Here is a 17,225-nt window from a genome sequence, read left to right as displayed (position 1 = left end):
TCATTCCCTGCATATTTTCAGACCACAATGCTTTGAAACTAGAACTCAATCACAAGAGGAAAGTTGGAAAGAACTCAAATACATGGAGGCTAAAGAGCATCCTACTAAAGAATGAATGGGTCAACCAGGAAATTAAAGAAGAATTTAAAAAAATCATGGAAACAAATGAAAATGAAAACACAACTGTTCAAAATCTTTGGGATGCAGCAAAGGTGGTCCTAAGAGGAAAGTATAGAGCAATACAAGCCTTTCTCAAGGAACAAGAAAGGTCTCAAATACACAACCAAATACACAACCTAACCCTACACCTAAAGGAGCTGGAGAAACAACAGCAGATAAAGCCTAAACCCAGCAGGAGAAGAGAAATCATAAAGATCAGAGTAGAAATCAATGAAATAGAAACCAAAAGAACAGTAGAACAGATCAACGAAACTAGGAGCTGGTTCTTGGAAAGAATTAACAAGATTGATAAACCCCTGGCCAGACTTATCAAAAAGAAAAGAGAAATGACCCAAATCAACAAAATCATGAATGAAAGAGGAGAGATCCCAACCAACACCAAAGAAATACAAACAATTATAAGAACATATTATGAGCAACTCTATGCCAGCAAATTAGATGACCTGGAAGAAATGGATGCATTCCTAGAGATGTATCAACTACCAAAACTGAACCAGGAAGAAACAGAAAACCTGAACAGACCTATAGGAAATTGAAGCAGTCATCAAAAATCTCCCAACAAACAAAAGCCCAGGGCCAGATGGCTTCCCAGGGGAATTCTACCAAACATTTAAAGAAGAATTAATACCTATTCTTCTGAAACTGTTCCAAAAAATAGAAATGGAAGGAAAACTTCCAAACTCATTTTATGAGGCCACCATTACCTTGATCCCAAAACCAGACAAAGACCCCATCAAAAAGGAGAATTACAGACCAATATCCTTGATGAACGTAGATGCAAAAATTCTCACCAAAATACTAGCCAATAGGATCCAACAGTACATTAAAAGGATTATTCACCACGACCAAGTGGGATTTATCCCTGGGCTACACAGTTGGTTCAACATCCGCAAATCAATGTGATACAATACATTAACAAAAGAAAGAACAAGAATCATATGATCCTCTCAATAGATGCAGAAAAAGCATTTGACAAAGTACAGCATCCTTTCTTGATCAAAACTCTTCAGAATATAGGGATAGAGGGTACATACCTCAATATCATAAAAGCCATCTATGAAAAACCTACAGCAAATATCATTCTCAATGGGGAAAAACTGAGAGCTTTCCCCCTAAGGTCAGGAACACGGCAGGGATGTCCACTGTCACCACTGCTATTCAACATAGTACTAGAAGTCCTAGCCACAGCAATCAGACAACAAAAAGAAATAAAAGGCATCCAAATCGGCAAAGAAGAAGTCAAACTCTCACTCTTTCCAGATGATATGATACTTTATGTGGAAAACCCAAAAGACACCACCCCAAAACTGCTAGAACTCACACAGGAATTCAGTAAAGTGGCAGGATATAAAATCAATGCACAGAAATCAGTGGCATTCCTATACACCAACAACAAGACAGAAGAAAGAGAAATTAAGGAGTCGATCCCATTTACAATTGCACCCAAAACCGTAAGATACCTAGGAATAAATCTAACCAGCGAGGCTAAGGATCTGTACTCAGAAAACTATAAAATACTCATGAAAGAAATTGAGGAAGACACAAAGAAATGGAAAAACGTTCCATGCCCATGGATTGGAAGAACAAATATTGTGAAGATGTCAATGCTACCTAGAGCAATATACACATTCAATGCAATCCCCAGCAAAACACCACCCACTTTTTTCAAAGAAATAGAACAAATAACCCTAAAATTTGTATGGAACCAGAAAAGACCCCAAATAGCCAGAGGAATGTTGAAAAGCAAAGCAAACCTGGCGGCATCACAATTCCAGACTTCCAGCTCTATTACAAAGCTGTCATCATCAAGACAGTATGGTACTGGCACAAAAACAGACACACAGATCAACGGAACAGAATAGAGAGCCCAGAAATGGACCCTCAACTCTATGGTCAACTAATCTTTGACAAAGCAGGAAAGAATGTCCAATGGAAAAAAGACAGTCTCTTCAACAAATGGTGTTGGGAAAATTGGACAGCCACATGCAGAATGAAACTGGACCATTTCCTTACACCACACACAAAAATAGACTCCAAATGGTTGAAAGACCTAAATGTGAGACAGGAGTCCATCAACATCCTAAAGGTGAACACAGGCAGCAACCTCTTCAACCTCAGCTGCAGCAACTTTTTCCTAGAAACATCGTCAAAGGCAAGGGAAGCAAGGGCAAAAATGAACTATTGGGACTTCATCAAGATAAAAAGCTTTTGCACAGCAAAAGAAACAGTCAACAAAACCAAAAGACAACCGACAGAATGGGAGAAGATATTTGCAAATGACATATCAGATAAAGGGCTAGTATCCAAAATCTACAAAGAACTTATCAAACTCAACACCCAAAGAACAAAGAATCCAATCAAGAAATGGGCAGAAGACATGAACAGACATTTTTCCAAAGAAGACATCCAAATGGCCAACACACACATGAAAAAGTGCTCAACATCGCTCAGCATCAGGGAAATCCAAATCAAAACCTCAGTGAGATATCACCTCACACCAGTCAGAATGGCTAAAATTAACAAGTCAGGAAACGACAGATGTTGGCGGGGATGCGGAGAAAGGGGAACCCTCCTACACTGTTGGTGGGAATGCAAGCTGGTGCAACCACTCTGGAAAACAGTATGGAGCTTCCTCAAAAAGTTGAAAATAGAGCTATGATACGATCCAGCAATTGCACTACTGCGTATTTACCCCAAAGATACATATGTAGGGATCCGAAGGGGTACGTGCACCCTGATGTTTATAGCAGCAATGTCCACAATAGCCAAACTGTGGAAAGAGTCAAGATGTCCACTGACAGATGAATGGATAAAGAAGAAGTGGTATATATATACAATGGAATATTATGCAGCCATCAAAAGGAATGAGATCTTGCCGTTTGCAACGACGTGGATGGAACTGGAGTGTGTTATGCTGAGCGAAATAAGTCAATCAGAGAAAGACATGTATCATATGATCTCACTGATATGAGGAATTCTTAATCTCAGGAAACAAACTGAGGGTTGCTGGAGTGGGGGGTGGGGTGGGAGGGATGGGGTGGCTGGGTGATAGACACTGGGGAGGGTATGTGCTATGGTGAGCGCTATGAATTGTGCAAGACTGTTGAATCACAGATCTGTACCTCTGAAACAAATAATGCAATATATGTTAAGAAAAAAGAAGATAGCAGGAGGGGAAGAATGAAGGGGGGGAAATCGGAGGGGGAGACGAACCATGAGAGACGATGGACTCTGAAAAACAAACTGAGGGTTCTGGGGGGGAGGGGAGTGGGAGGATGGGTTAGCCTGGTGATGGGTATTAAAGAGAGCACGTTCTGCATGGAGCACTGGGTGTTATGCACAAACAATGAATCATGGAACACTACATCAAAAACTAATGATGTAATGTATGGTGATTAACATAACAATAAAAATTTTTTTTAAAAAAAAAAGAGGCAAACAGCAGCTCTGTCCACATGGCCTGTTGGTAAGAATGTGTGGTTGGTGTGGTAGATGCTATGATACACAACCCAGATCCTCCTTCAAGGAAGGATTTGTTACACCAACTGCTGGAATCATTGTCAGCTCTTCTGGAGTCTGCTTCCTGGGGAACCCAACCTGAGACAGTAGGATTCTGACCTCCATCCTTAATGCTCTAGATTCTATAGGGTGGGAATCTCTGTTTAGGTTTCTAGGTCAAATACTCCTGCCACAGCTTCATGTAGCAGAGAAGTCCTGCACTTGAGTGTTATGAGCACATGATGGCTAGTAATAAAAATTGTATTTCACTTCCATTTTGGATATCACCATCATGTCATGGCCCATATGCCACTGGAGCAGATTAGGAGTGGGTGAGAAAATTTAACCATCAAAATCCCACTCCATACCTGTAATAAAGTCTACTCCTGAAGTCAAATGGAAAGGAAACAGTATACGAATCCAAAAATGTCAAGCCTTCTTCAAATCATCTAAATATGCCCTCTTGAGATTCCTCATTTCCATGACAACTGTAAGGGGGAAGAGTTTGTGAATACTGTGCAAAATGCAGAGAAGTTTGGAGACTGAGGAATTCAAGGAATTAAATTTAATTAGATTAAATTGAGGTGGACTTTTCTTTGTTGCTTAATAAATGAAATGAATATGGATCTGCAAGAATCTTTCCTACCCATTCCCACCAAAACAGCAATAGATGCCTTGTTTTCAAAGGACCAGTTCTCAGGGAAATCTTCATTTAGCTATTGGAACATTATGAAAGCATTCACATTTCAATGCATACTACATGGCCAGCATTTGTAGGCAGAGGAAAAAGATATAAAATAAATGCGTACTCCAAGTGGTACCATGGTCTGATATAAGTAAACTTATTTCCTTTGTGCTGCTGAAGAAAGCTTAATGCTTAGATTTCTGAATTCTACCTACATGAAAATATAAAGATTATATTCCTTTTTCTAATGTTATTATATTATGACTCTGGAAATACTTTATGCACAAAAAAATGAAAGGGAAAAGTATCTTGTAAACCCACAGGGATAGTAGTCAGAATCCCTTACATATTGGGTTTGTTGTTGTTGTTGTCGTTTAAAGATTTTATTTATTCATTTGATAGAGAGAGGGAGCACACACAAGCAGTGGGGAGAGGCAGAGGGAGAAGCAGGGTTCTGGCTGAGCACGGAGCCCGACGGGGGACTCGATCCCAGAACCCTGGGATCATGACCTGAGCCGAAGGCAGACACTTAACAGACTGAGCCACCCAGGCGCCCCAGAATCCCTTACATTTTGAACTCGACACCTAATCCAGTCACCTGGACATTTTCCTTCATCAAGCTATAAAAATATCAGAATGTCTTTGTGAGGCAGATCAATAGTGCTAGCCAATTTTACAGAAAAGGAAACCAAAACTGAATTTAAGTAACTTACCCAATAAGACTGAATGTCTGAGTCCTTCCAAAATTCATATGATGAAACCTAATCCCCACTGTGATGATACTTAGAGGTAAGGCCTTTGGGAGAAGATCAGGTCATAAGGGCAGAGCCATCATGAATGGGATTAGCGCCCTTATAAAAAAGACCCCAGAGAGCTCCCTCACCTCCTCCATCAGGTGAGGACACAGCAAGAAAATGGTTGTTTACGAACCAAGAAGTGAGCTCTCCGTAGACACTGAATCTGCCAGCATGTTGACCTTGGACTTCCCAGCCTCCAGAACTGTGAGAAATAAATGTTTGTTGTTTAAGCCACCCAATATATGATATTTTTGTTATAGCAGCCTAAACTGACTAAGACAACAACCAACTAGAATTACCATAAAGCCTCAGAATCACAAACTCCCATCAGTTTACAGGGTGACTTACTTGGCTTCTTTTGTTTCTGGAGTTAAATTTAAGAAACTGGTATCTTTGGCATCGAACATACTGGTCCAGTTCAAAATCCAGCAAACATTTTTTAATATAACTTGACAGCTGACATTTCTGTTCCTTAAAAAAGAACTGATGTTTTGGGAAAATACCGGAGAGGTATTTTAATTGTTCCCAGCATCTCCACCCTGGCCTCTGGCAACCATCAAGCAAGTGAGGATAACTTTCCAGCCCAGCTCTTACCTAAGACAGTGCTCACCCTAGTCAAACTGCCCTAGAACCATTTGTGCTTTCCTATGATTATGCTTTTGCTCATTCTATTGCCCTTCCTTACAATATTAGCTTGCATATTTCAATAGCAATTTACATAGCAGTTATACAAATACTATATTTTACAAACACTATGTGGAGCCTGGCTGTTCTGCTGATCTGAAATCTTTAATAACAAGGAAATATGTATACATTTCTTACATATGCTAGAAACATTTATTAAGTAAGTATATATTATCACATAAGTGTTTGCAAGTAAATCAATAAGTACTTTGAGGGTCAAATGCCATATACTTCATTTTATATCCTGAGTTTAGAACAATGTATAATAGAAATTAATATCTTAAAATATATCTGCTATTTTGATCTGATTGATATGAAATTCTAATATATAGCATTCCTTTTTTTAAGATTTTATTTATTTATTTGAGAGAGAGAGCACAAGCAGGGGGAACTGCAGGCAGAGGGAGAAGCAGGCTCCCTGCTGAGCAAGGAGTCCGATGTGGGACTTGATCCCAGGACCCTGGGATCATGACCTGAACCAAAGGCAGACGCTTAACCGACTAAGCCACTCAGGCATCCCTAATATACAGCATTCTTATGTTTTTATGAAATATAAATTAAAATGTTTGTTTAAATAAAAGTTAAATAGATATTCTTGTTAAAAACCATAAACTGAAAGTGTTTTGCTAAACAAACTTAAATACAAAGGGCTTTCCTTGCTATTAACGTAAATTATTATGAACTTCTTTTAGGTCATTTGTACAGCTTCTTTTAGTTCATAGTCACTTATATAACAATAAAATTGTTGAATTTGGGTTCCAAGATTGCAGATTAGGCAATTGAATTTCCTTCCCATCCTGTCCAAGATGCCACTGAATTAAAGCATTAAAAAGTACATAAAGAGAGTAAATATGTCATAGCAAAGAGACTTAAGGATGAGTGGGTACCCATAAGTGACATACTTTCACTAGCTTCTAGAATAAAGAAGAAGACAGATGGATAAAGCAAGCAGAGAAAGCCTCAGCCTTAAAAATTATAAAAGGAAGCTTCTATAAAGTTAAAAGCCAATTTTCCTAACAGAATATTTACTGAGTCCTGGACTCAGAGTCAGAAGGCATGGCAGAGCAGGGAGTAAGAAGTGGGCTGAAACTGGGGTATTTGTTGAACATCTACACAAGGCACATCTGTAGTCATCAAAATTCTCCTCCCCAATCCCCAGCACTGAACTGCAGCCAAAACACCAAAGGGCTTAAAATTTCCAAGACTGAAAACAGTCTCTAAGAAAGTAGACTACAAATACAAAAAGAAAAAGAATATTAGATAAAAGGTAAGAGGGACAGAAAACAAATTTATGATTAAAGTACTTAACTAATATAGTCCCAGGAAGAAACAATGGAGTAAAATGGGGGGAAAATACAATTATTAAAGGTATAAGAGAATTTTCTAGCACTGAAGAAAGAAAATCTTTAGATTGAAAAGATCCCCTGAATAAGTGTAAGAAAACAAATTCTGAGGAAAAATTTTTTCAACTTTGAATTCTATATTCAACTAGCCTATTTTCAAGCTTCAAAGAAAAATAAAGACACTTCCTGATATATAAGGATCCAGAAATTTTCTCTCTCACATATGCTTTTTTTCAAAAAAGTTACTTAAGGATATGTCTCCGAAAAAATAAGGGAATATATAAAGAAAGCAGATCCAGAAACCCCAGGTCCAGCCAAGGAGAGTGGTCAAAAGAAGTCTTAGGATGATGGCAGCACATTAACACATCCAGCTTAAAATAGGAGGACAGAAGATTCTACAAAGTATCCTAAGGAAAGAAAAGAGTTTGATTAGAAAAGAAAGTATAATTTAAGTGGGGAGGGAAAAGCAAATCAAATAAATTACTTTTGTTTTTTAATTAATTAATTGATTATTTATTTGAGAGAGTGAGAGAGAGACAGAGAGAGAAGGAGCAGGGGGAGGGGCAGAGGGCGAGGGAGAAGCAGACTCCCCACTGAGCTGAGAGCCAGACCAGGGGCTTGATCCTGGGACTCCAGGATCATGACCTGAGCCAAAGGCAGACACTTAACCAACTGAGCCACCCAGGCACCCCAAATAAAATAAATTATAAATAAAAAGAAAGGTAAGTTAAAATTCAGGATATGTGCCAACTAGTGATCTTCCAAATATGAAACAAAGTAAGGCAAGAATTAAAGCAATTGATGGCATTCAAGAAAAATTTTTCATTTAAAATTATTACAAGGAAAGGTTTTCCTCTTGTGACCCAGGTACTTCTTCTTATATCCACTTAGTACTTTAGAGAAGGAAATTTAACACCCTAGCTGAACCAACATTAAACAATAGCCATAATCACACAAATACTGTTCATTGCTTTTCAACGTTTCTATTTATTCCACAAAGAATGGAATACTTGATTGTGATTGTAGGATGGAGCATGTTGTTACCAGTCTTAATAATGCAAAAACACAAGTGAAGCTGACAGAAAATGGTATGTGAAAGGGGAAAGAGAGGAGAAAGAACGCGTAGGAATAATAATAATTTCTTCTTAAAATTTGGGAGTCAAGAGATACTAGAGGAAATTGGTGAAGCAAGAAATAATGTTTAAGGATATTATTTAAAGTAGCAAAGACAAAGCAAGAACTAAATGTTATATAAATATCTATTTGGGGAAGGAAAGTAGTGCAAATGAGCCAGATCTTCATCTTCTGTTTCAAAGAGTTAATAGATATTTCCAAAAATGTATGACTCCTGAAACAGAAACAGAAATATGTTACCTAGTCTCTTGAAAGGACGCACCAAAAGAAAAGGTAAACAGTTTAAAGAGATTGACTCTTGGGATTGGGACTTACTGAGAAGGGAGAGAATTGATGGGAGACAGACATATTTGTATTCTTTATTGCCACATGTATATATTTAATAGATATAACAAAAAAATTTTAAGTGAATATAATGTTACATTCCAAAGAGAGAGAGGTATATATTTGAGAGCAGAACTCACTCTCTGGAAAGTAACCTGTTTCTGTATTCCCCTTTTCCTTCGTCACTCTGTACACCATCCAGCCCCATACCTCTTCAGTGTCTGCCTCTCAGTTCTCTTTCTTCTTTGACTTAGAAATCACTTTTAATTGGGAAACTTGTAATGTCACTGTGACTTCCGTGCCTTTTTCAGTAGATTGTGAATATGAATGTGATAGAACGACACATGCAATTTTTAAAGAGGCAGACTGTCTTAGTACTTTAAGCACTGAAAGGAGAATATTCTCTCACTCATTTTGAACTGTTTTGAATGCAAGCAATAGAAACCAAGTTCAAACTAGTCAATAAGACAGTATGTGTATTTGACTCCAGAACTCTAAGGAATAGTTAAGTGACCAAACTGCAGGAGTAGGGGTACAGTACAGGTAGGCTTCAAAAGTATGCAACCAGGAACTTAAGCAATGCTAGGATTCCCAATCTCCATCATCGTCTGATTTTTTGCTCATGCCAATTTTATCTCACTCATCAAAGACCAGAGTCTTCCACATGGTGGCAAATATGAGGTAAGTGTGGTAGCAGGCAGCTATCAATCCCCACAGCACCCCACTTTGCCATCTGAGACATACTTCCTCAGGTCAAGTTAAAAAAAAATTAGGGAAGAACTCTAAATGGCCCACCTTGGGCCAGGTACTCAACTCTGGACAAATTAGCTATGATCAGGACATACTATCATTGGATAGGTTATGTGTCATGTTCCCACACCCCCATTGACAAATTAACTGTTGTCAGGGGCATAGAGCCATGTAAAAACAAACTCTACTTAAAATAGGGAAAAAATAAACTCTTGAAAGAAGAGAAATACTCCTCCAGTAAGTGAGATTGGGAGATAGCCATACTAGATAGACAAAATAATAAGTATTTGCTATTTAGGAAATGAAACTATTTCAAAGAAATTATCTGGTGCATGATAATTGTGGGGAAAAAATCAGTTTCACAGCATTTGGGCTTTACAATAGTATAGAGAAACAATAAAGTATTAATTCAACATCATCTCTCAAAAAGGCCCATAAATGAGAGAATTATTTATAGCCTTAAGGATTAACTAACTTTTTCCCACTCCCCCTCTGAAATAATTTCATTTGAATATTCTCAAAGCTGGCAAAACTTTGTCCTTTGGATGTATATGTAGTTTAAAATAATTAAAACGCAGTTGGATGTGTGTGTGAGGATAAATAAGAACACAATCAAGCTAAAGGTTTTGAATTAAAAACAATGTTTTAAGTTTCAAAAATAAATGACTATAAATAATACAACTAATTATCCTGTGTGACTATAAGAGGCAACTGGATACCAAAAAAAACAAAAAACAAAAACAAAACAAAACAAAAACATGTTTAGAGCAAGAGAAGTATTTTTTAAACATCTAGTAGCCACCTAGAATGACAAGTTGTCTTCTCTGTCTGACTTACTTCGCTGGGCATAATATCCTCTAGGTTCTATCCATGTTTCAAAGGGCAAGATCTCATTCTTTTTTATGGCTGAGCAATATCCCATTGTATATACGTGCACCACATCTCTTTTATCCATTCATGTATCAATAGACATTTGGGTAGCTTTCATGTCTTGGCTATTGTAAATAATGCTGCAATTAACAAAGGGGTGCATATATCTGTTTTGAGTTAGTGTTTTCATTTTCCCTGGGTAAATAGCCAGTGATGGAAGTTGGGGATTATATGGGGTTTCTATTTTTAATTTTTTGAGGAACCTCTGTACTGTTTTCCAAAGTGCACCAGTTTGCATTCCCACCAAAAGTGCACAAGGGTTCCTTTTTCTTCACAGCCTGGCCAACACTTATTGTTTCTTGTCTTTTTGATCTTAGCCATTCTTACAGGGGTGAGGGGACATCTCATTGTGGTTTTGATTTGTACTTCCCTGATGATTAGTGATGTTGAGCATTTTTTCATGTATCTGTTGGGCATCTGTATGTCTTCTTCAGAAAAATGTCTATTCATGTCCTCTGTCCATTTTTTTATTATATTACTTGGGTTTTTCTGGTGTGGAGTTGTATAAGTTCTTTATATATTTTGGATATTAACTTCTTATTGGATATATTATTTGCAAATATCTTCTCCCACCCAGTAAGTTGCCCTTTTATTTTGTTGATGGTTTTTCCTTTTGGTGTAGTCCCAATAGTTTAATTTTGTTTTTGTTTCCCTTGTCTGAGGAGAAATATTAGAAAATGTATCTATAGCCAGTGTCAAAAAGATTACTGCCTGTTTTCTTCTAGAATTTTATGGTTTTAAGACTCATTTTTATGTCTTTAATCTACTGTGAGTTTGTTTTTGGGTATAGTGTAAGAAAGTGGTCCAGTTTCATTATTTTGCATGTAGCTGTCCAATTTTCCAGTACCATTCATTGAAGAGATTATGAAAAATATTGAAATGTTAGAATCAGTTTTTTAAAAGCTGTGCTTCTGATTGGGTAGTCTCTATTATCCTTACTATGAAAATGAAGAAACTAGTATATTCCCATTTATTCCAATTCCTCCCCCATATCACCAAATTTTATTAATTATATTATTCATTTTACTATATCATAGTTTATAACATTTACATTTTGTTCTCCATTCAATATTCCCAAGAATTTTTTAGTTATTCTTTCTTATTTTTCAAAACTTAAGAGCAGTACTTTTGACTATGGTTTCTTTATTCATGAGTTTTTAATTTTGATCTCTATTTTGGTTGGCTGCAGTTACCTAATATTTTTCAAGAAAGACTCATAAGTGTTTTGTTCCCTGAGTTCTTGCATATTAAGAATGCTTTAACTTTAAGCTCGAAGGATAAGATGGTTGGGTATAAAATTCCTTGATGATATTTTATTTCCTTCACAAATTTATAGATATTGCCCACTCCCTTCTGGCACTGGATGTTACTGTTGAAAGACTGAGGCTAGCCTAATATCATGTTGTGTACATTTTTGTTTTATAATTTTTCCTCTCTTGATAGAAAAAGATTCTCTTTACCCCTGAAGTTTTTTAGGATATATCTTTCTGTGGATAGTTTTATATCAACTGTTCTCTAGGACAGAATAAATCCTGTTTATCTATACACCTAGGCATTTATTTCAGGACACTTACCCACTCTTACATTATTTTATATATTATTTTATATATTTTAAATATATAAAATATATTTTAAATATATAAATATATTTTATATATTACATATTATATATATTTTATATATTAAATATTTTTTCTGTCCCATTTTTTTAGTCTTTACTTCAATAACTAGAGTTGTATTTTCAGTCATGTTTATTCATTTTTTTTTTTCTTTTCATATGGCTTTATCCTTGCAGTGTTTTTACTTTCTCATCCATTTCTTTCCTGAACACTGCAAGCTCTCTTTTCACACCACCAGTTTTTATTTTTCCTTTGAGCTCTTTTCAAAGAGAAATCAGTGGCTGCATTTTCTTAAGCCTGAAATTTTTGCCTTTTCCTATTTAATTATTCCTACAGTATGTTTTTCATTTGCCCTCTGATTATGTTATTTTTCTCTTTTATTCTGTAGTTTACATATGCATGTCCATGCTGGTTCTTCTGTGATTATTACTCATCTTAAAATGTAGCTGGCTATTTATGGAAGAATGTGTGAAGGCATGAAAAGAGAGTTAAGTCAAAGCAGTCAGCAGCTTCCATGGGATATGTGTCTCAAACACTCCTCTTAACAAGTCTGTTAGTGCCTGGGGAAAATGGTGTGGCTAGGGACAAGCAACTGAACACACTTTGCTGCAACTGAACACACTTTGCAAAGAATAACACCTTTTCAGCAATATTTTAAGGAATATGTTAAAGTGATGCCTATAACGAAAAGACATTAGGGCTGCTCTGCTCATTGTACAATTAAAATGTCAATGTTCAGACTCTGCTGGCTCCTTAAACTATAAAGCATCACCTTTACCACAACTTGCACCATCTCTCCTTCACCTATAGTATCACCTCTTTAGGATAGATGATTTTTAAATAAAGAGTAAGATGGTTTGTTGACATGTTGGCTCCTTCAATACCAACTTGAAGCTCTGTAATGTTAAACTAAATTTCTACAGAGCTACTTCCCTCTTTTTTTTTCTTGGCCCACCACATCCTTATATTTCATCTCCAATGAAAAATGATCCTTAGATATGATTCTTTCAGATCAAAGACACTTAATTTTAGGGAAATATAGGATCTGCTCCAGGTTCAAGATGGCACTCATGGGTTCTCAGCCCCCTCAGCATCTCCCATTCAGACCACACTAGGTAAGTATGCTTATTTATGCAAGAGGTCAGTTGCAGCTGACACTTCGTTTTTTTTATATGGAGTGCGTCTTTTTCTAATAACATTCTTACAGTTTTTATTGGTGGATTTTGAGGGAAAGAAATTTTTAAAAATGCCTTAACTTAGTCATGTTTAACCACAAATCTCAGATAATCTTTCCTAAATCAAAAGTAAATGCGACTGTTTTTTTTTTTCCATTGCATATTTTTTCCTGCTTTGTCGAAGATTATTTGACCATAGAGTTGAGGGTCCATATCTGGGTTCTCTATTCTGTTCCATTGGTCTGTATGTCTGTTTTTGTGCCAGTACCATGCTGTCTTGGTGATCACTGCTTTGTAATATAGCTTGAAATCAGGCAACATGATGCCCCAGCTTTGTTTTTCTTTTTCAAAATTTCCTTGGTGATTCAGGGTCTTTTCTGATTCCATATAAATTTTAGGATTGTTTGTTCCAGCACTTTGAAAAATGTCATTGGAATTTTGATCGGGATGGCATTGAAGGTATAGATTGCTCTAGTAGCATAGACATTTTAACAATGTTTATTATTCCTATCCATGAGCATGGAATGTTTTTCCATCTTTTTGTGTCTTCTTCAATTTCTTCCATGAGTGTTCTGTAGTTCCTAGAGTATAAATCCTTTACCTCTTTGGTTAGGCTTATTCCGAGGTATCTTATGGTTTTTGGTGCTATTGTAAATGGAATTGTTTCTCTAATTTCTCTTTCTACAGTTGCATTGTTAGTGTATAAGAAAGCAACTGATTTCTGTGCATTGATTTTGTATCCTGCCACATTACTGAATTGCTGTATGAGTTCTAGTAATTTGGGGGTGGAGTCTTTTGGGTTTTCCACATAAAGTATCATGTCATCTGCGAAGAGAGAGAGTTTGACTTCTTCTTTGCCAATCTGAATACCTTTTATTTCTTTTTGTTGTCTGATTGCTGTTGCTAGGACTTCTAGTACTATGTTGAACAATAGTGGCGAGAGTGGGCATCCTTGACGTGTTCCTGATCTTAAGGGAAAGGCTCTCAGCTTTTCCCCAATGAGGATGATATTCGTTGTGGGTTTTTCATAGACGGATTTTACGAACTTGAGGAATATTCCCTCTATCCCTATACTCTGAAGAGTTTTAATCAGGAAAGGATGCTGTATTTTGTCAAATGCTTTTTCTGCATCAATTGAGAGGACCATATGGTTCTTCTCTCTCCTCTTATTAATGTGTTCTATCACACTGATTTGTGAATGTTGAACCACCCTTGCTTCCCGGGGATAAAACCCCACTTGGTCGTGGTGGATGATCCTTTTAATGTATTGTTGGATCCTATTAGCTAGGATTTTGTTGAGGATTTTGGAGTCCATATTCATCAGGGCTATCAGTCTGAAATTCTCCTCTTTGATGGGGATTAAGGTAATACTGGCCTCATAGAATGAGTCTGGAAGCTTTCTTTCTGTTTCTATTTTTTGAAACAGCTTCAGGAGAATAGGTATTATTTCTTCTTTGAATGTTTGGTAGAATTCCCCAGGGAATCCATCAGGCCCTGGACTCTTGGTTTTTGGGAGGTTTTTGATCACTGCTTCAATTTCATTACTGGTTATTGGCCTATTCAGGTTGTCAATTTCTTCCTGTTTCAGTCTTGGGAGTTTATAGGTTTCCAGGAAGGCCTCCATTTCATCCAGGTTGCTCAATTTATTGGCATATAGTTGTTGATAATAATTTCTAATAACTGTTTCTATTTCCTTGGTGTTAGTCATGATCTCTCCCCTTTCATTCATAATTTTATTAATTTGGGTCCTTTCTCTCTTCTTTTGGAGAAGTCTGGCCAGTGGTTTATCGATCTTATTAATTCTTTCAAAGAACCAGCTTCTAGTTTCATTGATCTGATCTACTGTGTTTCTGGTTTCTAATTCATTGATCTCTGCTCTAATCTTAATTATTTCTCTTCTAATGCATGGCTTAGGCATTGTTTGTTGCTTTTTCTCTAGTTCTTTAAGGTGTACAGTTAGTTGGTGAATTCGGGATAAAAGACAGTCTCTTCAATAAATGGTGCTGGGAAAATTGGACAGCTATATACAGAAGAATGAAACTCGACCATTCTCTAACACCATACACAAAGATAAACTCAAAATGGATGAAAGACCTCAATATGAGACAGGAATCCATCAAAATCCTAGAGGAGAACATAGGCAGTAACCTCTTTGACATCGGCCACAGCAACTTCTTTCAAGACTCATCTCCAAAGGCTAGTGAAACAAAAGCAAATATGAACTTTTGGGACTTCATCAAGATAAAAAACTTCTGCACAGCAAAGGAAACAGTCAACAAAACAAAGAGGCAACCCACAGAATGGGAGAAGATATTTGTAAATGACACTACACATAAAGGGCTGGTATCCAAGATCTATAAAGAACTTCTCAAACTCAATACCCAAAAAACAAATAATCAAGTCAAAAAATGGGCAGAAGACATGAACAGACACTTCTCCAAAGAAGACATACAAATGGCTAACAGACACATGAAAAAATGCTCATCATCATTAGCCATCAGGGAAATTCAAATCAAAACCACATTGAGATACCACCTTACAGCAGTCAGAATGGCAAAAATTGACAAGGCAAGAAAAAACAAATGTTGGAGAGGTTGTGGAGAAAGGGGAACCCTCTTACACTGTTGGTGGGAATGCAAATTGGTACAGCCACTTTGGAAAACAGTGTGGAGGTGCCTCAGAAAATTAAAAATAGAGCTACCCTATGACTCATCAATTACACTACTGGGTATTTACCCCAAAGACTCAGATGTAGTGAAAAGAAGGGCCATATGCAGCCATTGGGTTCACAGCAGCAATGTCCGCAATAGCCAAACAGTGGAAAGAGCTGAGATGGCCTTCAACAGACGAATGGATAAAGAAGATGTGGTCCATATATACAATGGAATATTACTCAGCCATCAGAAAGGATGAATACCCAACTTTTACATCAACATGGATGGGACTGGAGGAGATTATGCTAAGTTAAATAAGTCAAGCAGAGAAAGTCAATTATCAAATGGTTTCACTTATTTGTGGAACATAAGGAATAGAATGGAGGACATTAGGAGAAGGAAGGGAAAAATGAAGGGGGGGCAATCGGAGGGAGAGATGAACCATGAGAGACTATGGACTCTGAGAAACAAACTGACGGTATTAGAGGGGAGGGGGGTGGGGGGATGGGTTAGCCTGGTGATGGGTATTAAGGAGGGCACGTACTGCATGGAGCACTGGGTGTTATACGAAAACAATGAAGCATGGATCACTACATCAAAAACTAATGATGTATTGTATGGTGACTAACATAACATAATAAAATAAAATTAAAAAAAAAAAAGTAAATGAAACCCCAGCCCACTGGTTATGGAATTAAGACAGAATTTGGTCATTGGTAAACAACCCAGACATTAGAATGATGATCATTAAATGAAAAATGGAAAAAAAAGTCAATATCCATGAGCATTACCAGGATAAAGAAGTTTTTAAATAGGTAGCATATTTATGTTACAATGTCTTTTAATCTCAGGAATGATATGGTGGAAAAAACAATCTTCAAAAGTAGTGAGTATAACTTAGACTCTTGGCTTAGCTTTTTAAATAACAGATAGATCTTCAGCAATATTCTGAAGGGATCTTGGATAGCCTGCATAAAAAGCATGAGGTGTTTCAACTACAGTTTCATATCATCTCCATCAAATAGGAGAGTGAGTTGACCCATCATAGCTTAAAACCTGGTTTACATCATCTTATCAGGCATCTTTTTCTAAAATAGATGAATTTCATCTACACTGAAGGTCCACTGAAGCAAATAACACTCTTTGTGATAATCACAGCAAGGGTAATAGGGAACTCTCCTCAGCAGTTACAGTTCCATCTTCAATGGACTGACCACTCACTTTGATGTTGTGCAGATTGAAATAAGTTCCATCGGGGGCTCGATGAAAGTTTCATCAGTGGTACACTATGTTTAGCTTTTAAGTTCTTAAATTCTTAACCTTCCACTAAATTTACATTAAGGTAATGTGCACTTAGTATTTACTTTGATCTTTTAGCCACACACTCTAAATATTTTCCATCAATCACATTTTTTCATCTCTTATTAGTGGAATATACACATGCTGTACTTT

The sequence above is a fragment of the Halichoerus grypus genome, chromosome 5 (assembly GCF_964656455.1).
Source record: "Halichoerus grypus chromosome 5, mHalGry1.hap1.1, whole genome shotgun sequence".
Classification (NCBI taxonomy): domain Eukaryota; kingdom Metazoa; phylum Chordata; class Mammalia; order Carnivora; family Phocidae; genus Halichoerus; species Halichoerus grypus.
The sequence above is the reverse complement of the archived record's forward strand: the minus strand, read 5'-3'. Positions refer to the sequence as shown.